A 27423-nucleotide genomic window follows, 5' to 3' on the forward strand; every position below is an offset into this window, starting at 1 on the left:
AAAAGAATCAGACTCTGAAATATTGTACAATTAGCTTGTGAAGGAAATCAAAAATGCAGGTGTGCATAAATATAGGGATTGGGAATTCAATGTAATGGTTTTTAGTCATCTCCCAGAGTTCTTTTTCTGGGTATAGCTAGTTCAGTTCATTACTGCTCCATTAAAAATGATTTGGTTGATCTCGTTGCTGAGGATAGCCTGATCCATCAGAACTGGTCATCATCTAGTATTGTTGTAGAGGTATATAATGATCTCCTGGTCCTGCTCATTTCACTCAGCATCAGTTCGTGTAAGTCTCTCCAGGCCTTTCTGAAATCATCCTGTTGGTCATTTCTTACAGAACAGTAATATTCCATAATTTTCATATACCACAATTTATTCAGCCATTCTCCAACTGATGGACATCCATTCAGTTTCCAGTTTCTAGCCACTACAAAAGGGCTGCCACAAACATTCGTGCACATACAGGTCCCTTTCCTTCTTTATAATCTCTTTGGGATATAATCCCAGTAGTAACACTCTGGATCAAAGGGTATGCACAGTTTGATAACTTTTTGAGCATAGATCCAAACTACTCTCAAAATGGTTGGATTCATTCACAACTCCACCAACAATGAATCAATGTCCCAGTTTTCCCATCCCTCCAACAATCATCATTATTTTTCCTGTCATCTTAGCCAATCTGACAGGTGTGTAGTGGTATCTTAGAGTTGTCTTAATTTGCATTTCTCTGATTAATAATGACTTGGAGCATCTTTTCATATGACTAGAAATAGTTTCAATTTCTTCATCTGAGAATTGTCTGTTCATATCCTTTGACCATTTTTCAATTGGAGAATGGCTTGATTTTTATAAATTAGAGTTAATTCTCTATATATTTTGGAAATGAGGCCTTTATCAGAACCTTTGACTGTAAAAATATTTTCCCAGTTTATTGCTTCCCTTCTAATCTTGTCTGCATTAGTTTTGTTTGTACAAAACTTTTCAGTTTGTATAATCGAAATTTTCTATTTTGTGATCAGTAATGATCTCTAGTTCTGCTTTGGTCATAAAGACCTTCCCTTCCACAGGTCTGAGAGGTAAACTATCCTATGTTCCTCTAATTTATTAATAATTTCATTCTTTATGCCTAGGTCATGAACCCATTTTGACCTTATCTTGGTGTACAGGTGTTAAGTATGGATCAATGCCTAGTTTCTGCCATATTAGTTTCCAATTTTCCAGCAATTTTTATCAAACAGTAAGTTCTTATCCCAAAAGCTGGGATCTTTGGGTTTATCAAAGACTAGGTTGCTATATTTGTTGACTGTTTTATCCTTGAACCTAATCTATTCACATGATCAACTAATCTATTCTTAGCCAATACCAAATAGTTTTGGTAACTGCTGCTCTATAATATAATTTTAGATCTGGTACAGCTAAGCCACCATCATTTGATTTTTTTTTTCATTAATTCCCTTGAAATTCTTGACCTTTTGTTTTTCCATATGAACTTTGTTGTTATTTTTTCTAGGTCATTAGTTTGATAACTTTTTGAGCATAATTCCAAACTACTCTCCAAAATGGTTGGATTCGTTCACAACTCCACCAACAATGCATCAATGTCCCAGTTTTCCCACATCCCCTCCAACAATCATCATTATTTTTTCCTGTCATCTTAGCCAATCTGACAGGTATGTAGTGGTATCTTAGAGTTCTCTTAATTTGCATTTCTCTGATTAATAATGACTTGGAGCATCTTTTCATATGACTAGAAATAGTTTCAATTTCTTCATCTGGGAATTGTCTGTTCATATCCTTTGACCATTTTTCAATTGGAGAATGGCTTGATTTTTTATAAATTAGAGTTAATTCTCTACATATTTTGGAAATGAGGCCTTTATCAGAACCTTTGACTGTAAAAATATTTTCCCAGTTTATTGCTTCCCTTCTAATCTTGTCTGCATTAGTTTTGTTTGTACAAAAACTTTTCAGTTTGGTATAATCGAAATTTTCTATTTTGTGATCAATGATGATCTCTAGTTCTTCTTTGGTCATAAAGTCCTTCCCCTTCCACAGGTCTGAGAGGTAAACTATCCTGTGTTCCTCTAATTTATTAATAATTTCATTCTTTATGCCTAGGTCATGAACCCATTTTGACCTTATCTTGGTGTACGGCATTAAGTATGGATCAATGCCTAGTTTCTGCCATATTAGTTTCCAATTTTCCCAGCAATTTTTGTCAAACAGTAAGTTCTTTCTTTGGGTTTGTCAAAGACTAGGTTGCTATAGTTGTTGACTGTTTTATCCCTTGAACCTAACCTATTCCACTGATCAACTAATCTATTCCTTAGCCAATACCAAAAGGTTTTGGTAACTGCTGCTCTAAAATATAGTTTTAGATCTGGTACAGCTAAGCCACCTTCATTTGATTTTTTTTTTCATTAATTCCCTTGAAATTCTTGACCTTTTGTTTTTCCATATGAATTTGGTTATTTTTTCTAGGTCATTAAAATAGTTTTTTGGGAGTCTGATTGGTATAGTGCTAAATAAATAGATTAGTTTAGGTAATATAAGACAATTTTTTTTCAAGGTTGGAGGCAATTAGGGAAGGCTTCATATAGGAAATGTCCTTTAAAATTTTGAAAGATATTTAGGATCCTAGCAGGAAAAGATGAGAAGCAAGTGAAATTCTGGCATGAGAGAGAACCTCTGCAAAGGCCTGGAGATGTGAGACAGAATGAGAAGTAGCAAGCAGTCCATTTTTGTTGAAACACAGGGTGTATCAGCAGCAATAATGGCTCATTAGTTTAGAGAGGCAACCTGGAATCAGCCGGGGGAGACAAAATATATATACATTCATTCTCTGCCTCTTCAATGCAGGCTAAGTATAAAGGAGAACAATGAATAATATGCTAGAAAATAAGGCTGGTTTAGTGAACAAATGAAAATAAAAAGCAAGTTCTTGTACACTATTCAGAAATCTCATACTTATAAATGTCATGTCAGGAGTACTCTTCTGTCAGAAGGTGTTGGTGCTGAGGAACACTGACACTGCCCACACACACACACACACACACTCACACACCCGAACTGTTCATCATGAATAGGGGAATCGTCTAGTGAAGATGGAGTCAGACCATTGAAGAAGCAGAGCAAGAGTAAGAATTACCACCCAGCTAGAAGTGATGGGTGGGCGATGGTGGGCAGTGGAGAAGAAATAGAGATAATCCTAGAAGCAATTACAAGAGCTCTATTCAGACCTATTCAAATAACCTATTGACATTGACAATAGGAAATAGTTCAAGGAAAAGATATTGATTATAACGAGCATAACTTCCTGAAAGTGTTTAGCATATTGATAAGAAGCAGTCATTACAATGAGGATGCACCCAAACTCCAGAAACCACCTCAGTTAACAAGTATTTTATTTTTCCAAAGAGAAACAGAGCAAAGTCAAAATGAAATTAGGCTATAAACTTCTTTCTAAATGTTTCACAGTAAGCAGTGGAGAGTTATGAGTAATATTGTCTCAAATAGTGTGAAAAACCTGTGAAAATCTTGATATGAAATCAGTTAAACCAGATCATCCCAAGGTCTTATAGAGATGAAACAGAGATGAAAATGGAACAGAACCAGAGAAGATGTTTATACCAATTAATTTCATAATGATGACCCTAGAGTCATACTGTTTTACCTTAAGATATACCTTATATCTCATTCTTTAAAATCTTAAGAACTATAGGGGGAAGTTGAATTTATATTCAAGAGAATGAAATCAGGAAGAATAATTGTATTAGAATAAATGCTTACAGGAAAAATCAAGTTAAATCACATCTGGACACAATCTTGAAAAGACTAAGATATTGCTTTTCAAGATATCTGAAGATTAGCAAGATATCAAATGACTGACAAAATCAAGCATTTACAGATTCCCTACTATGTGCTAAGTCATAGGGATACAAAGTAAGACAAATACTTGGTCCTGCCTTCTAGGAGCTCCCATATACATATAAGAACATATAACATCTAATCAAGGTAAAGGGAAGATCATCTCCAGAACATATTGATGATCTAGACATAAGTCATTTGCCATGTTTTGCCAATTGGAAATTCTCACATCCTATGTCCCCCTTTTTCTAGATGCTTACCTGGCCACCACCTCAGTTTCGGCTTACTTTTTACTGAGATCATTGTAATAGCTCTCAACTGGTTTCCTTGATTCAAGTCTCTTTTCTCAACAATATCTCTTCAGCACAATGGACAGAGCCTTCCCTTAACCTTTCTTTCATAATGTAAGAGAAGGGACTGTTTTGCTTCCTCAGTACTTATGGCACATCAAAACAACTTAGTAAATGCTTATTGATGTTGATTGACTGAAAATCACCTCCATTCACTTCAGTTCCACATTTCACCAATGGGAAAAATCTTTTGATTGCATCATTGCCTTCTTTTTCTTCTCCCAAACCCATCGGATGACTTAGGCAGCAGATTGCTGCCAAATTTTTCATAATATAGAATAGTTGTTATGCAAATTTAATTTCCTTAGTCATCAGTTTTTATTGGCCAATATGGCAAACCTCTATTTGTTTCTAATTATATAACCAAATCTATAAAACTCCCCATTCCTAATATTTCAAGTCATGATGATACTGATATTTATAGATCTTGTATATTTGCATACAGTGAGAGGATAATAAACAAAACTATCTTTTCTAGCAGATATTCCCTGGAAGCTCAGATGGATTCTAGGAGTGTCTGGAAAATAATTTTCCTTACTCATCCCATGGATGACACTTTTGTTATTAGGAGACCCTAATGAGTATGACTAGAAACTGAGACTTCTGGTGTCCACACACCAGCATAGAAGGTTGAAAGGAAAGGCTGACTCGGAGAATGGCACGAGCAGGGGTTGATACTTGATAAAGTTCCCTTTTTATTGAAGATCCGGGATTTAATCTATACAACAACAGGTTCCTAAAACAGGCAGGAAGGTCTAGGTAAACATCCTCAGGAATAGGAAGACAGTGTGAGAGAAGGGACCACCCTAAAGAAAAGAAGATCTTGTTAAGTTGTGATTTATAGAAAATGAAAGCTGGAGTTCATGGAATCAATGCATGTAAAACACACAAGCCAAAGCATAGCAGTAACTCTCATTCTCATTGACTGTTAAGGCTAACAAAGCATCTCCCTCACAATTAATTGCTCAGAAAAGAGATTCTGCAAGTGTCTGTATAATCTGTGGAACTCCCTTCTTATAGTATTCACAGACACACATAGAGTACACTCCCTACACACACACACAAACATATATTGAGCATACATATACTGTACACACATACACACACACACACACACACACACACACACTTCTAGGATACTCAGCATTGCCATTTGTATCCCACTCTGTGGTTTTCCAAGCATCTTATATATATCATCTCAATTCAACTTCTCAAGGATCTTGTAAATTGGGTATAAAAGATGTACAGACAGGAAACTGAGGGATTTTCGTAACCCTCTCGGAGGTCACACACGGAGTGCTGGAGTTGGGATTGGACACAGATTGACTTCTAACCCATTTTTCTTCCATCAAACAGCCAAAAGGCATTTATTAACCTATTCTGTGTCCCCCTACTCACACACAATGACTGTTAGTGGTCCAGGCAACTTTCTGTGACTCTTAAGCTGAAGAGAAGTTCCTTGCTTTGGGAAAACTTTCCCCATCTGGGAGTTCCCTTGATCAATGAAATCATTGATTCTGGCTGAGGTTAGTTGTTGGTTTTCCTTCTTGAAGAAGACCAAAATCACATCGCTATGTTAGCATCGAGTTACCATGTGTCTGATTAGATAATACAAGCTCGGAACGCTCTGCCCCAGGTCGGACACAAATAGTCCCTGTGAACATTCGGGGAGGACTCTAACTTGGTGCATCTCGAGTTTCTTCTGGCTGATTAATTCTGCTTTGCTCATAGAGCCAGCACTTTCTCTGAGGAAGCCTCTCATGCTTGGTGGTCCTGTGCCAGTGTCACACAACCCATTCTGAAGTTCTTAAGGGAGACCTGGAGAGCGTCTGTGTATCGCTTTTTTCTGGCTGCCTTGTGAGCACTTTCCCTGGGTGAGTTCTCCCTAAAATAATGTTTTTGGTGAGTGTACATTTGACATTTGACAATGTGGCCAACCCAACAGAGCTGTGCTCTCTGCAGTAGGGTTGGGATGCTAGGCAGTTCATTATGAGAAAGCACCTTGGTGTCTGGTACCTGATCCTTCCAGGGGATCTTCAGAAACTTCCTGAGATGATTTAAATGGAAGTGATTCAGTTTCTGGCGTGACACTGGTAGCCTGGCCAGGCTTGCTTGGCACACAAATAGGTCAGCATAACTGCAAGTTAATGGAGTTACGAAGCCAGAAAGGAAACAGTCCTTGCTCTCAAGTTTATCTTTCATCAGTAGGGAAAAATCTGCATATATGAGTGCATAGAAAGATCCACAAAATAAATACCTGGGAATTGGGGAAGCTGTAGGAGGTCAGGTGGTCAGGAGCCCTTCACATGGAAGGTGTCCCTTGATTCCAAGACTTTGAGGTCAGGCATGAGGCACAGCTTGGACAAAGGCACAGGAGAGGGAGCATCATGTATCAGGGGCCAAGTCTTGCCATTCTATCGCCCCTTCACCTCTGACCTCTAGTCAGGCAGCCCCGGGCCTATTTCAGGCCTTTCTCAAGTTTTCCCACGTTGACTGCAATAGCTCTACCATCAATGGCCAAGCCAAACGAGGCTTTGTCAGGCACTGTGCTAAATACTGGGGGTACAGAAAGACCCAAAGAGCAGCCCCTGCCCTCAAGGAGCTCCCAGTCTAACTAGGACCAAGTCTGAGCAAAGCTCGGTTTGATACTGATTATGTTCATTTGATTGGACCTCTCCTTGCAGTGTATTTCTCAGGACCACACGATGATGGATCAACCATAGGAAGGTGAAGATCTCTGCAAGGCAAGCGCCCCTCCCATGAATGCCTTACTTTAAAAAAGAAAACTACATTCAGCTTCTTTCCTTTTCAGCGTCGCTCCCTTCGGTTTTAGTTTTTGGGAGTTCTTGGATAGAATGACCGGAAATATGTGTTTTTTTATTTCCATTTATCTCTCCTCGTTGGCACTTCTGATCTTCAGGAGCGTCATTTAAGGGGCTTTTAAAAAATCATTTTTTCCCACTCCCAGTCTAGTGGCCTGCTCTGTTTGGCTTCTGCTAGCAGCTGGGGCCATACCACATGCTGTGATGCTCCAGAGGTATACAAGAAATAATAAACATACTGTCCTCTTTCTATCAGGGGCCTTGGCTCTAAGGGATCCCTTGGCAGAAAGACTTTATTATTTATCTATTTAGTTATCTATCAACCTTTCTATTCGCTATCTTTCTGTCTCTGTCTGTCTTTCTCTCTCTCTCTCTCTCTCTCTCACACACACACACACACACACACACACACACACATACATACACATTAATAATTGGCTATTGGTTCTTTGAGGTGCTACCATGAACCCTTAGTGCCTTTCAAAGTAGCAACTGCAGAGATGGTAACACTTAAATGCAAAATACCGATCTGGGCTCTTTTGTTGAAAATCACACATCTCAGCTAGTAAGAAGCAATAAAGACAGAGCTGCTGCTCCTTATTAGCCTTGAGAGCCACCTGTGTAATTCCCAGTCCTATACCTCCTGAGAATCTCCGAGGTTCCTTTGTTCCTTTTATTAATGGCAATTCTTTCTTTTTTAATAAATAAGCCTGAAAAATACTGTTACTTTCAAATGAAGGCCCTTCTGTGGCTTTGCCAGCTAAGTCACCAGTGCCATTTTCACAAAGATCCCTCCCCAGGTCTGGGAGCTTCAAGGAAGTTTTCCAGTTTTCCCGCAGATCCCCCACAAGCTGGGCTGGGTCTCCGTGCCTCCATCATGTGGAGCAGGTGCTGGAGAATCTTGTTTATTTCAAAAGGAAAAAATATTGATTGCAAACTCTAATTATGTGATAATTATTTGGCTGCCTCTCTCAGGGAGCGGGAAATGGAAAGCTGAAGGGGTGAAATCAAGTCCTGGGAGGATCTTCTGCTCTTGCCTTTGAAGAAAGGGGATTCTCCTTTCCTTCTCCCACCCCCCTCCCCCACTCTGCTCTAATCCAGCTGTGCCCCCTGAAGCAGGTGTTCACCTCAATAGAGTCTGAATGAGTCAGGGGATTAGTAGGCAACCCATGTCACCAGGCAGGGAGACCTTGCTGAGGAAAGCTGCTCCAGAGACAGCCACATCCAGCCCCTATTTAGTTAGATCTTTATTTTACTAAGTGAAAAGGAGATTCTTTGCCTCAACTGCTTCTGACCCTTAATCAGTGAATGGGTGAGACCTCAGTCAAACTGAGACCGTAGCTTAAAAAGCCCAGGTCTCCCTCTGCATCCAGGGCCATCTCCGTCATCTTGACCTCTATCTGGCCACTGGACCCAGTTGTTTCTGGAGGGGACAGTGAGGCCGGTGACCTTACACAGCCTCCCTCACTCAACTCCAATTCGCTTTGTAATTCACAGTCCTGGCATCCCCTCCCAATAACCATCCCTGCCCAGCCCAACTTCCAGCTTGGAGGTGGGCCACCTGCCTGTAACAGAGTCACCTGCGGCCAATGAAGTGTGTTCTCTTCTTTGCTTCCCACTAGTTGAAGTCTGCAGACTATGGTGGGGCGATGCTGAAAATCCCAGGAATTCAGTTCAATCCCCCTTCCCCTTGCCCCAGATAAAGATCCAATCATGATCAAATCGAAGCACCTGGTCCTTTCTGCGCCAAATCCTCCATCGGGGCACCTCTCCCCTAGGGTACTTCATGTTTTCAAGATAAGATGAAGAAGGAATGAAGCCTTCTGCCATCTTTGGTGGATCCCAGCCGACTCTTCCCCAAGAGGTACAAGTCCCTGCAGATCCCTTGGGCCAGCAGCGGACATTTGAAACATGGCAAGTGCCATCTATTCTGGGTGCCCTTGGCAGAAAGGACATGTGGGGATGTCAGGAGGAACAAGGGGAATATATGAACACCATGGGCCATATGGTCACAGAGTCTGGGAGCAGCAAAAGGCCTCAGGGACCTCTCCAGCCAGCATATGGCTGACCAAGGTTTCATCTATGTTTATCCTCATAAAAATGGGAGTCCTTCCTTTACCGGAGTCCTTCCTTGGGCCTCCTTGACCTTCAGCCTGAGCTAGAGAAGCAAAGCCATTTTTGCCGAAGTCATCCTCCTGTTTCCTCAGTTCACCTGCTCTAGCAGAGCCTGGATGAGCCCTTGTCAGGGAGTTTGGGTGTGTCTGTGGAGACTCTTAACGGGCCTTGGAGATTTTTGGTTAATGTGTAATATTCTTACAAGATTCATTACAGGTTACTCTAGCGTATTCATCCGACAGTTTAACTAGAACAGGTACTGGCACAACTCTAGGTACGTCACCTCCCTGGTCTGTGCCTCAGTTTCCCCATATGTAAAATGAGGACAATGATACCACCACTGCACAGACTCAAAGGAGACAAAAACGTCCTTCATAAATCATAAATGTTTTATTTCTTTATCATTGTTATCATTATTTTTGTTCTTTAATAATCAAAGTATAGTCATCAGAATAGGAAAGGAAAATGTTGTAATCCTTCGGGCTTAGCTTCAAGTTCTTGCTTGTCAGGTGAGATGTCGGCTTTCCCTTCCAGTATGAGTTGGGCTCTTCAGCACAGCTGGATTCCCATCCTTTCAGTTCTTCCTGATTTTTTACCACCATCATTTAGAAAGTCAGTCATTGTTCCAAATTTCTTACTGCATTACATAATTCTCCCTGTTTAGTTAAAAGTATGTTCCCTGGTGACCCTGTGAGCACTTCAGATGTTTAATTAAGAGTGGAGCTGTATAATACGTGTAAGAATGAATAGCGTTTTCAAGGGCTGTCATTTGAATTTCTTTGGAATATATCTGTAGACTCCGGATGTACTAATTAGTAGATACAATCCATTAGGCACCTTTTGTCCCCCGAGAGTGAGCCCTCTGACCTCACCAACAATCGGTCTGCCTTACTCCCTGCTTGCCCGACTCAGCACATCTTATGCACAAAGGGAAAGATGGGCCCGGCTTCTTGGAAATGTGATCAACTTTCCAGGGTGAAAACAAAACCTAAATTATCTCTGTTGCTTTGTAGTCATGCTGAAGGAATAGCCCTGTTATGGCGATCCAGGAGGCCACAGCTCTTAGCCATGGGTGGAAGGGGGAAAAGAAGCAATTTTCAACCTGATATATAAAAAAACTCTTAAGATCGTATTCCCAAAGTGGAATGGATTGCCTCAGGAGGTGATGAGTTCATTTTCAGTTGTGCAGGGGAAAGTTGATGGCCATTTGTTGAATTACCTAGATGGTGATGGATCAGCTGTTTGATGCTAGATCACACACTCCTTCTTTGAGTTGTCATGACATCTGAGCATCTGTCATTCAACCATCACCAAACTTGTGCTTGAGCCAGAATCCCTTCTACATCTGCCCAAGAAATGATTTGTCCATTGATTGGGCGGGTCATCATATTTCTCTACTAGCTGCAGATTTCTGTTAATGGAAGGTGAGTGATTTGGGGGGAGCAGAGAGAAGAGAAGAAAAATCTCTGCAATCCAGTCAGTCTAGGAACCCCAGTATTGCAGTTGGTGGGGATTGTTTCTTCAAAGATCAGCTCTGTGTCCTTCTCAGATGCCCACTGCCCTTCTCACCATCCACATTTGCCCACTGGCCACACTTGAATCGTATACATCTGCTCTAGCAAGTGGCCAGGTATTCTTGGCAGGCAACACGTCCCCCCCCCCCCCACTCCCCTCCAGGAGGGGTCTGGCCAATGGTGAGCTGAATGCTGATGGGCACAGCTGTTAGCTCCTGCTTGCTGTTGCCATCTGGAGTTCATCCTTCCCTTCTCTCGAGGAATAGCTAAAGAATAGAAATTAGTTTGGGATAATGTTCCCTTCTGCTATGAGGAGAATCTTAGACTTCTATGATGGAAACACAGCAACCTACTCTGCCTTACCTAACTCTACTTTTGGCCTCCAGGAACCACACGCTCAGAGGGACACTATCAGTTAGGGGATATCTGCAGGGATGTGGCTGGAGTAGCAAACCTAGGTGCATGACAAATTCTAGAGGAAATTACAACATTTACTTTGGAGAAGAGAAGACTGAAAGCAAGGGGAATGGGACATGGTGGGGATTTTTAATATCCTGAAGCCTTGTTTTATGGCAGAAATGTCAGTAATTCCCTTAGCTTTCTAGGACAGAGTTAGAACATATAGAACTCTGTTCCTTGGTGACTCATTTTAAGCTTACATATGGATATATGTTCTTTTTTGCATACATATTTATACATTTATTTTGCTGCACAGGAAAAATCAAGTCAGACTGGAAGAAATGAGAAAGAAAATAAAATGCAAGCAAACAACAAGAAGAGTGAAAATGCTATGTGGTGAAGCACCCTTACTTCCCACAGTCTTTTCTCTGGGTGTAGAGGGCTCTATTCATCCCAAGATCATGGGAACTGGTCTGAATCATCTCATTCTTGAAGAGAGCCATGTCATATGGATGTATTTAGAAACAATTCAAGTTGTACAAAGTGGACAGGTGGTATAAATACCACCATGGAGATGGCCTGACTTGGACCAGCCACTAAAATCACTTGTAGCTCTCAAGTGCTAGAATATTCATTCTGAATTTGAATAGACAACAAATTCCAGAGAGTATTATCTTGTTAAGTCCTCCCCTGGCAGTGTCTACACTTACTATGTCATGGGAAAGACTACATTATTTCTCAGGTGATAATGCTGAGAAGGAAATATAATTAAAAATTAATGCTTTAGACATTTGTTTAGAAACCATCAAATGTGGGAATCAGAGATCTTTCATAAAATACACTGAATTATGTTTGGCCTATTTAGAGGATAATAACAATAGATGTTATTCATGTAGCAATTTAAGGTTTGCAAGGGGCTCTACATACTTGGTCCACAAATTTTTATTTTCCCTATTTAAAAATGAGCAAATAAAGATTAAGAATAGCTAGGCAAATTGTCCTAAGTTGAATAACTCAAAAAATAGAGAAAAAAGGATTTGAATACAGACCATTCACTCCAAGGGCAATGGTAACCTTGATTCTAGTTCTGTGGGTGATTTAGAAGGATGAGATTTTTTCAAAGCCTTTTGCCATTGTAGCAAAAGTTATAGCCAAACCACACTGAAATTACAAGTCCCCAGGAAATTACACAGACGATCCACTCATCTTTAGTGTAATTATCATTAAATTAAGCCACTCAATCCTTTGCTAGAACGGAGACCGTGCAGTCTCATTCATGTGTGTCTTCCTTCCAAGGAAGGAGATCACACTTCATTTCAAACAGGAAAAACTGTTAGACTTCCTCATCTTGAAGGAATTCCTTTTCTGTGAGGGTTTTGAGATGCTCTCTGCCAGAGTAACAAACACCTTTTTTTCAGTGTGTTTCTCCATGATTCATGCATTGTTTGATTTTAATAATTAAACATTTATCAAAGTGACCTCTGTTGTTACATCTTTCAAGGAAGCATGTAGGATTTTGACATATGAAGGAGAGCTTCCCTGTTGGAAGAAAACCTTTAAGAAGGTATTTTGCCCTGCTAAATGGAATATTTTATCAGTTTTTAATAAGGGGACATGCAACCAGCACAGTGGAGTCTGACATCTTGTACACAATTCATTCAAAGTAGGATTGCAAAGCTGAAGAATTGTAGACAGAATCATTCATGAAAGCTTCCATATTCATTTTCTTTCTTTGCCTTCATCTTCTTCTCTGTGTGTGTTTATGTGTATATTATGTAGATTATTCCCATCATATTTTTGTAGAGATGGAAAAGTATGTATATGAGTCATTAACTATTTATTGATGGGGTCTCAGTTGTCCCATTTTAATTTTAGCAAGAAGAATGGTCCATTTGCCCCCTTCCCCATTCTTTGATACCTTCCTCTTTTTGTATGCCTTTGAAAGCAACCCCTTAACATCTTTCACATTTTGTCACCTCCTACACAGACCCATTTTAGTGTACACTTATTTGAGACCAGCTGCTTTTTTCTAATTTTTTTTGCCCTTCAGCAGAATTTCCATTTTTCCTGTACACCACATTCATATATCTAAGACATTAAGGTAATAGGAAAATGTGAGAGTTCTTCAGTATGGAACCAACTGAATTTTTAAATGGTTCTCTGTTTTTCTTAGAATGGCATATTTCACAGCAATTCCAATCAATTGGATATTGATCTTACAATATGATTACTATGCAGCCTTCTTTCAGCTTATCCACACATAGGTTAGATTTGGGCTGCAGCCAACACATTTTCTGAAACAGATGAAAAATTTTATCCCCTTTGCCATCCATAAGATGCCTGTAGAAACTAGCTCGGTAGTCGAATGTCTGAGTGGTGTTATGATCTCTTTGTGTTATTAAGGTATATATCTGATCCTGGGATTCTCAGCCTTTTTGGCTGTGGACCCCTTGGATAATCTTTGCTAATGATTTTGGATGTTCCCCTTCTCACATTCTTGGAAATGAATCAAGTAACACATAGATTAAGAATGGAAGCAATTACATTGAGATATAGTTATCAGAATATATTAAGAACCTGAAGCTCGTGAACTTGAGAGTAGGAAACCCTGAAATAGAGACAACATATTCCTTATGAATAACTGGATCTGTTTCCAAAGCTCCCAGAATTTCAATATAACAAGCATTTATTAAGTAGAGATTTTGAGAATTGGGATATGAATTTGAGAGGTGACAAATAACAGATCAATTACTGTTTGTCCTTCGTTTTTGAAGAGTAACATGACATTAGGGAGGTGATACCATGATATGCAAGTGAATTGGATTTGAAAGAGGGAGAGCTGTGTAAGGTCACCAGACTCACTTTCTCCTTCAGAGACATCTGGCTTCAGTGGCCATATATAGATCAGGATGACCGAAGATGATCCTAGATGAATTGGGAGACCTTGGCCCTTGTAATCTAAGGTCTTCAACAGTTCTCATTTTGACTAAGGCTGAACATGTGATTAAGGCTAGCTAGCAGTTGAGGTAAAGTATCTCCTTTTTCATCTAGTCCAAAATCAATCTAAATTAGTAAATAAATGAATGAATGAATGTGGGAGGGGAAGATCCTTAGTGCTTCTGACCAAAGTAGAAATGACTGCTATTCTTGTTCAATCTGAGTCAATCCTAATAAACTTCCTTTTATTTACCTATTTATCTATCCATCCAGCTAACCTACCCCCTCACTATGATCTACCCAAGGGAGATCATAACCTGTTCTAGAATTTTTGGGAGTTCTCTGAGAAGGTGAGGGATGTGGTAGGATCAATTAGCCACACACACCCAGAGGAAAGACTTGAACTGAGGTTTCTTTCTGACTTTTAGCTGAGTGATCTTTCCACTGGCAACATTTTTTCTTTATATATCAAATTCTCTACACTATGATATGGTCACAATTTTGATTGCTTATTAATATACACTATCCTTATAGTGTTCATAGGAACATAGGATGCAAAGCCAGAACCATAAGGTGTCTCAGGGACCATCTAGTTCAACCAATTCATTTCAGAGAGGTGATGACTTGGCCAAGGTCATATAGGTAAGGACCAAACAGAACAAGTCTGACCCTTTTTTCATTTCATATTCCTTTATATATTTGGACAGAACCATGATACTTTCTTTGTCTTTTCTTTATCAGGTTCCCTTTCTGTTCCTTTGCTTAACCCTTCTCTGGGGTAGATTTGAAGGCCTTTACCAATTCTTTTTGACATTATACATTTTTATCAGTTTCTTTCTTATCTGTGATGTTCTGAAATGAAGATAGTATTCACTTCAACAGGGCAGAGTATAGGAGGGCTCCTGATCACTATATCTCTCATGGTCAGCTGGTAAGGAGAGATCATCCATCAAGGGATGGGCTTAGCCTTAGATCTTTATTGTTCATGGCATTGGCCCAACTGGTAGAAGAAGGCAACTCTTGAGGATGAATATATGGGTCTTCCAGCTAATGAGATTTACAAATCCACCACTAATGAATGAATCTTGCATCTCAATAAAGACAGGATCATTTCTGAATTTATGAAGTATTTTGGGATCAGAACTTTTCTGAGGTTTCTTCCAGAGGAAATCGATATGCAAATACATTCATCTTCTGCTGTAACTTTCATCCACTCCGATGCTAAAACAGGTGATTTTGGCAATGACTACATAGATTTGCTATTGCTTTGGTGTCTTATCTCCTCCAAAGGGTACTTTCCACATCAATATGTTAATTCCATGATTTCCTGAAAAAAAAACATACAACCTCATTAGCTTGATTGGAAGTTCAGAATGACTTATTAGACAAGTCCCCAAAGAGATTATCTGCGAATATGAAAACCAAACTTGTAAGTAGAAATTCCCAGTAGGAGAAAAAAAAGTTCTTCCCATCTTGGAATAAAGTGTTCCTGCTTTTCCTCTAGAAAGGCAAAACTCAGGACCTGGAGAAAAAATTCCCTCACATATGACTTGTTCTTCACTTGAGATCTACTTCCTAATGAAAGGGCAACACAGTGTAGCAAACAGAACCATCAATTTCAAGAGAAATGATTTCAAAAATGGCTTTTCAATCAATTAATTGTGTGACATTGGGCAAGTCAATTCTCTCTTGACTGTGGGATCTCCTTGTGCATAAAATGAAGGGGATGAATAAGATGATGAAAGAGCTCTTCCACATTGAATATTCTAGGACTTTATTATTCCATGCAAAGATATCCATCCTGAAACCCTAAAAGCTTACAAAAGTCTTCCTTATGACCAATTTCAGGTCCTCACTTGGTGTCTAACTTCAGAATAAAACATTGTTATTGTCACACACACAAAGTCAATTGCCTGGTCCTTTGGCTTGTTTACTTTTAAAACATGTTCTCCCACAAAGGCCAAATTTAAAAAAAAATAAAAACATATGCTTTTCTGGTTTTCATGGCCAATAGTTTCAAACCATTTATTATTTGGGTGAAAATACATTTATTCCACCTTGGAATTGGAGAATTTCTTAGAGACTGGTTGTGAAACATTGAAGGAGCAGGCCTTTAGTCATGGTGGATCAGGACAGACGCCAGTCAGGGAGGAAGGTAGCATTCTTAAGAATTAGAGAAACCCAGGTGTGAAAGATGGAGGCTCCCTCTCACTGTAGGTCTTAAAATAGAGAGTGGCTTACCACTTATTTACTAGGGCTAAAACTAGATGGCTTCTGGGTTTTCTTTCAGTGCTGAAATTCTTTGATTCTGTTGTTAAACATGTCTCAGAGCTAGTCTAATATTTCATGAACTATGTTAAAATCTGAGGCTATACCCAAAATATATATTTTTTGTTTGTAGCTATACAGATTATGCTCTGGAAAATTTCTAGGTTAGTCCACTTATACATAACTATAGATATACATAAATGGTCCTCCAGATCCCATATGATTATTCAAGAATATAATGCATTTGTCATATACAATATAGCCTCTACTCCCCCTCCCCTATAGGAAATGAAGGAACATAATTAAATACCAACTATATATATCAGACAATTTTTCTAAATATTGAGGCAAAATATTGAATACAAAAAGAGTGAGACAGTCCCTGATCTTAAGGAGTTAATATTTGTATGGGGCAGGGGAATAACACACATAATGGAATGGTAATCAGGGAAAATTAGGTCAGAGAAGTAGAGAGTATTGGGTTGATTCAAAGGGCAGTCAGTTGACAAGCCTTGTCATGAGGAAATAATACTATTATTTTAAATACCGCCTGGAATAAGAGATAGAAAACTGAAAGAGAGGTGTATATTTGTACCAATCAAGATGAAAGTCTGGGTAGAAAGAAGGATGGCTTGATAAAATTTAAAAAAAAATGGTGGAATGGGAGAGGGTGGTGAAAGATAATGATCAAATTAAGTTTTATTCACTCAGTCCTCAATCCAAACAGCTAAGCACCAGGGCAGGAGTTCAAAACTTAAGTGGATTTTAGAGCAATGCTTCTTAAAATGTGGGATAAACACATGAGTTCCCCATATGGGATACTGTAACAGAATATGGTATTCATGAAATCAAAATTTATTATCAGTAAATGTTAGATTTGTATTTTATGTACCTATATTCCTGGTCATATTGAAATTTCTCAGGCAGTAAGGGGTTGCAAATAGAAGTTTAAGAAGCCCTATTCTGGGGGGAATTGCCCCATGCAAAGAGAAGTGGAGTAGCAAGGATGGGGAAGATGGTGGCAAGATTGTTCAGGTTAATGGCTACACAACTGGATTTGAAGTAAAGATCTGGAACTGCTTAATATACAGGAATTATTATCCAATGTGAGACATAGAAGATGCAAAGTATTGATAGTAGCTCATAAGTAAAGAATAAAACACATTTTGAAAAGTTAAAAATAACCAGTAGACAATACTAGTCTCTTCCTGTGTTTGGTCTTTTCCCCAAGATCCTAAATTCCTCCATTTTGACTTTTGGACTCCTCCCAAGGGCACTAAATTTGAGGGAGTCAGTGGGTCAGCCCCCAGCATTCCATTAAATTGTATTTGCTTTCCCATATTATTTCTAGGCAGGCTCATAGTCTCACCCTATGATTTTTATTCCCTTGAGAAGGGAACTACCTCTTCAACTATGAGCCAGGGAAGACACTTTTCATATAGATCTACCAAATTATATAATAATGTGATGAGACTTCTGGATAGACTGAATCTGAATATCATGATCCCGGGAGCTGCTTATATCATTCTCTTCCTCCCTCAAGAGCCATGGTGATTAATCAATTCCCCTTCTCTTGATAGAGGAGCTAGTACTTAGACTTAGAGAAAGTAGCCCTCATGAACTTTCAGAAATTTCCTTAGAAACCCGGGGTTTAGGAATTTACATTCTCCAGAGTTCTTTAGGAACAGAGGCTAATGTTTGCTCCTGCTCTGGTCTTTTTTTTAGCAAATTCTTGACAAACCATCAGTTCTTTAGCTGTTATGATATCATGGGTTGAGAGTCTATTTTCAAGTTTTTGTTCTTTGACCTATGTCCAGAAAAGGGAGGGAATGGAAGAAGCAAAAGCAAAAGGAGGCCAGCAACTTGTGTTCCATAAATCTCATGGCAGCCCCATAGGGGAGAATTTGTAACTCACCAATGTTCTTGACAAAAGGATTCCTTAAATCATTGTTCTAATAAAAGAAAATTCCATAGTGGACCCAAGCTAATGGTCACATTGTCCTTTACCTCCTTTCCCCCCATCTCTCTATCAGTTCAACATCCCTGATACTTTTTATGTGGCATCTAATTTCTGAAGTAAATACAGCTTCTAAGCTCTAGGAGTGGAATGTTCTTCTTACCTGTGAGATACTGCATGGGAAGTGCTCGACAAACCTTGGACCACTGTCTAAATGCCAGTCCTTATTGTTGCCATCATTCACTGAGCTATGCCTTTTCCCTTTCCCTGGCTTGGCACCCAGTTCCTCCACATTGGAGGGTAAGGGGGAGGGGCACTAAATGAGAGTGCCAAAGGAGAAGAGATTTACACTGGATTCTTAATGGCTTTAAGGGAATGAATTAATTTCGTGTGGAACACAGCATTTTGACATGCTGGTACATATTGCCTGTCTGCATTTCTCATCTAAAAGGAGTACTTGAAAGGGCAGTCACTCTGAATAAATTTTACAGGTATTACTCATCCCATAAATAATGCAGGGATTCTAAACTTCCACCAGCCTCACTTGCCTTTATTCTATTCCCTCCAGAACACAAAGGAAATCCATTGGTGGAGCTCCATTTAGAAAAAGGCAGAACCGGCGGGGGCGTCTGGGCCATGCTTTGAGAATGCTAACTCCTCATGCTCTGCTGTTCTTGCAGGGAAACCCAAGAGATTTCCTCAGAACTGCAAAGCTGTCGCTAGTGGAAACCACCCGAAAGGGCTGGGGAAAGTGATGTGCCATTCTCTGCAAATACAGCTCACAGTTAAACTAAATCCTTGATTAAGAAATGACAGCTTGAGTTTACAAGCTATTAACTACTAGATGCTCAATTCCCGGTTATTAAGCACTTGTTTAATTAGTTTGTCATACATGACATAACGGGGTTAGGGCGAGCCTTCCAAAGTGGGGATGGCAGTGTTTTAATGAATAACCATTCAGGATCAGGCAGAGTCTGAGTTCTGCACTTGGTTCCCAGGGGCTCCCACAAGGCTTCAATGCTGGGGCCTCCACAAACCTCAGGTGGGCTTCTTTTGTCACGGCTGGCTATTTGCTGGGTAGAAAAGTCGAAGTGATTGGACAGAATTGTTTCAAGTAAACTGAACTGAAAGGTTAGTTAAGCCCTAAATAGTTCAGTCTTTTTTAAAGGGTCAAACCAAGGTTGAGAATAAAAGGAAACTTTTCTATAAAAGGGGTCAGGATTTAGGGGATTATTGGATCTATTCCCTTGCCTGGTAGCCTGGGGGATTCCTGAAGCAGCTGGGTGAGATGGTCAATCCTTTTCCTAATGCCCTACAGTGGAGGGTTTTCTCATTCAGTCTTTCATCCTTCACTTTAATCAAAGCTTTTCTTGCTTGACTACATGTAATTCTTCTTACCTCCTCTTGGAGTCAGTCTCTCATAGTCTGGAAGTTAAAAAATTTTTTGATCCTTTAGCTTCTCTGTAGAAAAGCTTTCAATTCCAAATAAACTGACCCATTCCCTCCATCATGAAACCTGATTTTTCTCTTTAGAGATTATGATGATAATGGCTGTGACATGTGGTACTTCAAAGAAATGCTGGCTTTGGAGTGAGGGATGGAGCCAAGATGGCACAGTAGAGTCAGGTAGAGTCAGGAAGCTGCTCCAGCTCTCCCAGTTTCCCTAGAAAACTACATGAAACTGAGCCTCCAAACAGAGTCTGAAAGAATGAACCCACTCTCCACCTCAAGACAGATTGGAAAATCTTCAAGAAAGGCCAGTCTCTCATGGGTGAAAAGGATGCTCAGCACAATTCAGCAAGACTCTGGGAAAGCCAGTAAGAGGATCTTCATAATAGCAAATCAGCAACTGAGACCCTTAGTTGTTCAATCGAAGTCCTGCCTCAATCGAAGAGCAGACAAGTGGGGCAGCTTCTAGTATCACCTCAGAAGGCAAATTCTGGGAAATGAGACTTTTCCTGGAAAGAGTAGGCAAAACTGTCCCCTATAAAAAACAAGGGCCCCTGTGCTCAAAACCAAGGCTCTGAGATGCACAGGAAGCTTGGGAGGGTGCTCCCTTAACCCTAAGAGCAGAGCTCAAGCATAAAAGTAGAAAAGGAGTAATATAAAAATAAGAGGAAATAAATAAGCAAGAAACAGAAAAGGACCTTAACCATAGAAAGCTACTATAGGGACAGGGCAGATCAAAGCACAGACTCAGAGGAGGACAGAATGTCCACAGAGGAAATCTTAAAGAGTGATATGAATTGGTCTCAAGCCCAAAGAGGCTTTGTGGAAGTGCTCATAAAAGACTCTAAGAGATAAATAAGAGAGATAGAAAAAAAAAAATGAGAGGAATTCAAGAGAGAGTCAACAGCCTAGAAAAAGAATTCCTTAAAAAATACAATTGGCCAAATGCAAATTAAATGCACTGAAGAAAACTACCATGAAAAGTAGAATTAATCAAATGGAAAAAGAGATACAAGAACTATCTGAAGAAAGTCATACATTATAAACTAGAACAGGGCAAATAGGAATTAATGACTCTATGAGACATCAAGGATCAGTCAAACAAACTAAAAAGAATGAACAGTAATGGAAGAAAATATGAAATGCTTATTTGGAAAAACAACGGACACGGAAAATAGGTCCAGGAGAGACAGTTTAAATATTATTGGTCTATCTAAAGGCCGTGATCAAAAAAAGAGCCTGGATAGGATGCTTCAAGAGATCATCAAGGGAAACTGCCTTAATATTCTAGAAACAGAGGGGAAAATGGCCATCAATGACCTTGAGAAAGAGATCTCACAAGGAAAACTCCAAGGACCATTGTTGCAAAATTCCAGAACTATAACCTCAAAGAAAAAATACTGCAAGCTATCAAAGAAAAGAGTTCAAGTATCAAGGAACAACAATCAGGATTACCCACAATCTGGCAGCTTCTACAATATAAAGGATTGTATAGCCTGGAATACTATATTCTGGAAGTCAAAAAACCTGCGGTTACAGTTATGAATTAACTATCCAGCGAGACTGAGCATTACCTTTCAGGGTATGAGATGGATTTTCAATGAAGCAAGATAATTTCAGTCATTTCTATTGGAAAAAAAAAACAGAACTAAGCAGAAAATTTTAATGTTTAAACACAAGACTCAAGAGAAACAGAGAAAGTTAAACAGGGAAAACTATTTTTAAAGGTTGAATTGTTAACGTCCCTGGATGGGAAAATTAGATCTGTAACTCTTCAGAACAGTATCTGTTATTGGGGCAGTCAGAAGGGCCATATATAGATGGAGGGTGTGGTTATGAATGAACTCTGATGTGATTATATCAAAGAAAAAAACATTAAGGGCTGGGAAAAAAAAGATTCTACTGAGATAGGAGGAAAGGGAAGGCATAATGACAAATTAGACCACATGAAGAGACCAAAAAACGTTTTGCAATAGAGGGAAATAAGGGGAGGTGAGCATTGTCTGAAGTTTGATCTCATCAGTTTTGGCTCAATGAACTTTGTTTTGGGTATAGAAATTTATCTTACCCTATAAAAAAGCAAGAGGAGAAAGAAGAAAGAAAAGGGAGGGGCTAAGTAGAAGGGAGAGCAGAAACACTAGAAAAAAGGGGTAAGAGTAGGGGAAGGGGGAAGGAAAATAGGACAGATAGTAAGTGGGGTGGATTAAAAAACAAATACTACTAAGGAGGGACAAGATGGAAAGAGAAAACAAAAGAATATAGAGAAAATTAAATGGAGGGAAATATAGAGCTGGTAATCATAACTATGAAAGTAAATTGGATTAACTCTCTCATAAAGCAGAAGTGAATAGCAGGGATTAAAAACATAATCATACAATAACTTGTTTACAAGAAACACATGTAACACAGAAATACTTGGAGAGTAAAAGTAAAAGTCTGAAACAGAAATTTATTCATTTATTTATTTATTTTTAGTACACATTGTTTTATGAATTATGTTGGGAGAGAAAAATCAGAGCAAACGGGAAAAACCATGGAAGAGATAAAAAAACCCCAACTGAAAAAAAGAAGTGAGCATAGCATGTGTTGATTTACATTCAGTCTCCTTAGTTCTTTCTCTGATTGCAGTTGACAAAGTCTATTGTGATTCCTTTGGATCACTGAACTACTGAAAAGAACCAAGTCTTTCATAGTTGATCATCACACATTCTTGCTGTTATTGTGTACAATACATTCCTAGTTCTACTTGTTTCTCTCAGCATCAGTTCATGTAAATCTTTCCAGGTCTTTCTATAATCAGCTTGTTCATTATTTTTTTTTTTAAAACAATAATATTCCATTACCTTTACATATCACAACTTGTTCAGCCATTTCCCAATTGATGGGCACCTACTCATTTTTCATTTCTTTGCCACCACAAAAAGAGCTGCTACAAACATTTTTGCACATGTGGTTCCTTTCCTCTTCTTTATGATTTCCTTGGGATACAGATCCAGTAATGACACAGCTGAGTTAAAGAGTATATACAATTTATAGCCTAGTTTTAGGGCTTAGTTCTAGGTTTGAAGCAGAATTTATTACACTTCAGCTGAAGCAAAAAAAAAAAAAAATCAAGGTAGCCATTCTGATCTTTGACAAAGCAAAAATGAAACAAGATCTAATTAAAAGAGAGAAGGAAGGAAAGTATATCTTGATAAAGAATTCCATAAATAATGAAGTAGTACTGATACTAAATGTATATATACCAAGTGACAGAGCACCCAAATTAATGGAGAAGATATTAAATCAGTTGCAGGAAGAAATAGACATCAAAACTGTCATAGTGGGGATCTTTAACCTTCCCCTACCATAATCAAACAAATCTAATCAGAAAATAAACAAGAAAGAAACTAGGGAGGTTAGTAGAATCCCAGAAAACTGAGATATGATAGACCTCTGGAGAAAAATTAATAGGAACAGAAAGGAATGAACTTTTTTTTCTAGATAGTACATGGCATCTGTGCAAAAATTGACCATATATCAAGTCATAAAAACCTCATAATCAAATGTAAAAAGGCAGAAATAGTAAATTCTTCCTTTTCAGACCATGATGCAATAAAAATTATAATCAATAGAAGGCCAGAGAAAGATAGACTAAAAAACAACTTGAAATTAAATAATGTAATTCGAAAAACTGAGTGGATCAAACAACAAATCACAGAAAGAATCCATAATTTCATCCAAGAGAATGACAATAATGAGACAATATTCCAAAACCTTTGGAATGCAGACAAAGCAGTTCCTAGGGGAAATGTTGTATCTCTAAACAGTTACATGAATACAACAGAGAAAGAGGAGAGCAATGAATTGGGCATGCAACTAAAAATGCCAGAAAAAGAACAAATTAAATCCCACCAATTAAATAGGAAATTAAAAATTTTGAAACTTAAAGGAGAGATTAATAAAATTGAAACAAAGAAAATTATTGAATTAATAAATAAAATTGAGATTTGGTTTTATGAAAAAAACAAATAAATAAACCTTAGATTTAAAAAAAAAACAATTAATTTGATTAGCAAAAGCAAAGGGAAAAAATCAAATTACTAGTAACAGAAATAAAAAGGATGAACTTACCACCAATGACAATGAAATTAAAGAAATAATTAGAAGCTATTTTGCCCAACTGTATGGCAGCAAATCTGACAATCTAACTGAAATGGGTAAATATCTACAAAAGTATAAATTGCTTGATTAACAGAAGTGAAAAAGAAATTGAACAGTCCACTAATTAATTACCTAAAAAACAATCTCCAGTGTCAGATGGATTTACAAGTGAATTCTACTAAATATTTAAAAAAATTAATTCCAGTACTATATAAACTATTTGGGAAAATGGGTGGAAAAGACATCCTGCAAAATTCCTTCTGTGACACAAATATGGTACTGATATCTAAACCAAAAAGAGCCAAAACAGAGAAAGAAAATTACAGACCAGTCTGTCTATATTGATGCAAAAAGTTTAAATAAAGTATTAGCAGAGATTACAACAACTTATCATTATGATAATATACTATGACTAAATGGGATTTATACCAGAAATGCGGGGCTGGTTCAATATCAGAAAAAGAAAAAACTATTGCCATAATCAACCATATCAATAATAAAACCAACAGCAATCATATGATAGGTACAGAAAAAGCTTTTAACAAAATACAGCACCATTCATATTAAAAATACTAGGGAGTGCAGAGGTAGGGAACATTCCTTAAAATAATAAGCAGCATCTATCTAAAACCAATAGTAAGCATCATCCATAATGGAGAGAAGCTTGATGCATTTCCAATAAGATAAGGGGTGAAACAAAAATGCCAATTATCCCACTGTCATTCAATATTGTAGTAGAAATGTTGGCTTTAGCATTAAGAAAAGAAAAAGAAATGAAAAGAATTAGAATAGACATCAGGAAATAAAACTATCACTCTTTGCAGATGATTTAGTGGTATACTTAGAGATCCTAGAAAATCATCCAAAAATCTACTTGAAACAATTAACAGCTTTATCAAAATTGCATTAAATGAAATTAAAACTATCTGCAATCATATGAAAAATGCTCTAAATCACTCTTGATTGGAGAAATGCAAATTAAAGCAATTCTGAGGTAAAACCTCATACCTCTAAAATTGGTTACGATGACAGGAAAAGATAATGATAAATGTAGAAGATGTAGGATCTCTGAAATACCAATTCATTGTTGGTGGAGTTGTGAAATGGTCCAGCTGCTTTGGAGAGCAATTTGTAACTATGCCCAAAAGACTATCAAACTGTGCATATTCTTTGTCCCAATAGTGCCAGTACTGGATTCATATTTCAAGGAAATTATAAAGAAGAGAAAAGGAACTACATGTGCAAAAATATTTGCAGTAGCTCTTTTTATAGTAGCAAAGAATTGGAAAATGAGTAGATCTCATCAACTGGGGAATGGCTGAATAAGTTGTGACATATGAAGGTAATGGAATATTAGTGTTCTATAATACATGATGAATAAGGTGATTTTTAAAAGTTTGTGATAGAAAAGAAAGAGCAGAAAGGAAGGAAGGAAGGAAAGCAGGAAAGAAAGAAAGAAGGAAGGAAGGCAGGCAGGAAGGAAAGAAGGAAGGGAGGAAGGGAAGGAGGAGGGAGGGAGGGAGGAAGGAAGGAAAGAAGGGAAGGAGAAAGGAGAAAGGGAGGGAGGAAAGGAGGGAGAGAGAAAGGAAGAAAGGGAGGGAGGAAGAGAGGAAGGAAGAAATGGAGGGAAGAAGAGAGGAAGGAAGGAAGGGAGGGAAGAAGGAAGGAAGGAAGGAAGGGAGGAAGAAAGGGAGGGAGGGAAGGAGGAAGAAAGGAAGGAAAAAAGGAAGATTTCCAAAATTATAATTAGTTTTTATGTTATATTTTCATTGAACCAATTCTGATGAGAATAAAGGTCACTCACTCTCCCTCACTCCCCTTTTTTCATTCCCAAGAAAAAATATTTTTATCTCTCTTATGACAGATTATTTACACCATTCCACTCTCTCACCCCTTAATTCTATTTTTTAGATATTATCTCATCTCATTCAACTCACACCTGTGCTCTTTGTACACATATACTCCTTCTAACTTACATAATAATGATAAAATTCTTATGAGTTACAAGTACCATCTTTCCATGTAGTAATATAGATGAATCTTGTTAAGTTCCTTCTGATTTCCCTTTCCTGATTATCGTCTTATGCTCCTTCTGAATACTGTCTTTGAAAAACAAAATTTCTATTCATCTCTAGTCTTTTCATCATGAATGCTTGCAAGTCCTCTATTTAATTGAATAGCCCCCATTTCCCCTGAAGAATTATACTCAATTTTGTTAGTCTGTATATTTTTGGTTGTACTCCTAGTTCTGTAGTTCTCGGAACCTCATATTCTAAGCCCTGTGATCCTTTAATGAAAAAGCTGTTAAATCTTATGTTATCCTGCCTGCATGGCTGGACTATACCTGAACTGTTTCTTTTTGGATGTTTGCAATATCTTCTCCTCTACCTGGGTGCTCCAGAATTTGGCTATAATATTCCTGGGATTTTACATCTTGGGATCTGTTTTAGGAGGTGATTGCTAGAATCTTTTAATTTCTCTTTTACCATGTAGTTTAGAATATCAGGGCAGTTTTCCTTGATTAGTTCTTGAAATATGATGCCCAGGCTCTTTTTTTAAATCATTGTTTTCAGATAGATCAATATCTTTTAAATCATCTCTTCTAGATCTGTCTTCCTGGTCAGTTGTTTTTCCAATGAGATATATCAAGTTTTTTCCCCGTTTCCCCAAGATTTTGGTTTTGTTTTATTGTATCTTGATTGTTCATAAAGTCATTAGCTTCCATTTGTTCAATTTTAATTTTTAAGGAATTATTTTCCTTAATGGACCCTTGTTCCTCCTTTCCCATTTGGCCAATTTTGCTTTTTAAATTATTTTTCTCTTCATGACCTTATCATCACCAACACTGATTTACATTTTCTTAATGCAATAAAAAATTTGTGGATTGCACCCTCATTGCAAACATTGGATTTAATAGACTATGTGATTGTAAGAAGAGACAGATAGGATGTGAGAGTGAACAAGGCAATGTGGTACAGAATGCTGGGCTGATCATAGACTGATCTTCCAGCTGAATATTCACATTCAACTAAACTGGCAGCCTCAAAGAAAAAAGACTTAGAGATCTCTGAGAAGGAGAAGTTCATTGCCTACTTGAGGCAACACATAATTGGCAACAATGCAGCAGAAAAGGAGTGGCCAGCTTTCAGTGATTTTGTGTACAGCATTGCATTTGCTCATCTGGATCAGAACACTTGTAAACATCAAGACCAGTTTGATGGAAATGATGGGGAAATTCAGAAGCTGCTAGATGAAAAATGAGAACTTCAGAGTGGGCCAGCAGGATATTTCATCTCTAAGAATGTAGCATTCAGTTCCATCAAAAGTACAATTGAAACCTAGAAAGATGAAGGATTCTTGGCTCAGTAAAAAAGACAGATGAAATCCAGTTTTAAGCTGAAAGCAATAATCCAAAGCACTTTTATGATGCATTGAAGAGTATTTATGGGCCAAAGACCTACCATGTATTGCAATTACTCAGTGTTGATTGTGCCTCACTGATTAGTGATAAGGACAGAGAGATGGGCTGAACTCTTCCATAGTGTTCTCAGCAGACCATCATCAATCAATAATGAAACTATTGGCTGTTTACTTCATAT

Source organism: Sarcophilus harrisii, chromosome 2 (genome assembly GCF_902635505.1).
Source record: "Sarcophilus harrisii chromosome 2, mSarHar1.11, whole genome shotgun sequence".
Classification (NCBI taxonomy): domain Eukaryota; kingdom Metazoa; phylum Chordata; class Mammalia; order Dasyuromorphia; family Dasyuridae; genus Sarcophilus; species Sarcophilus harrisii.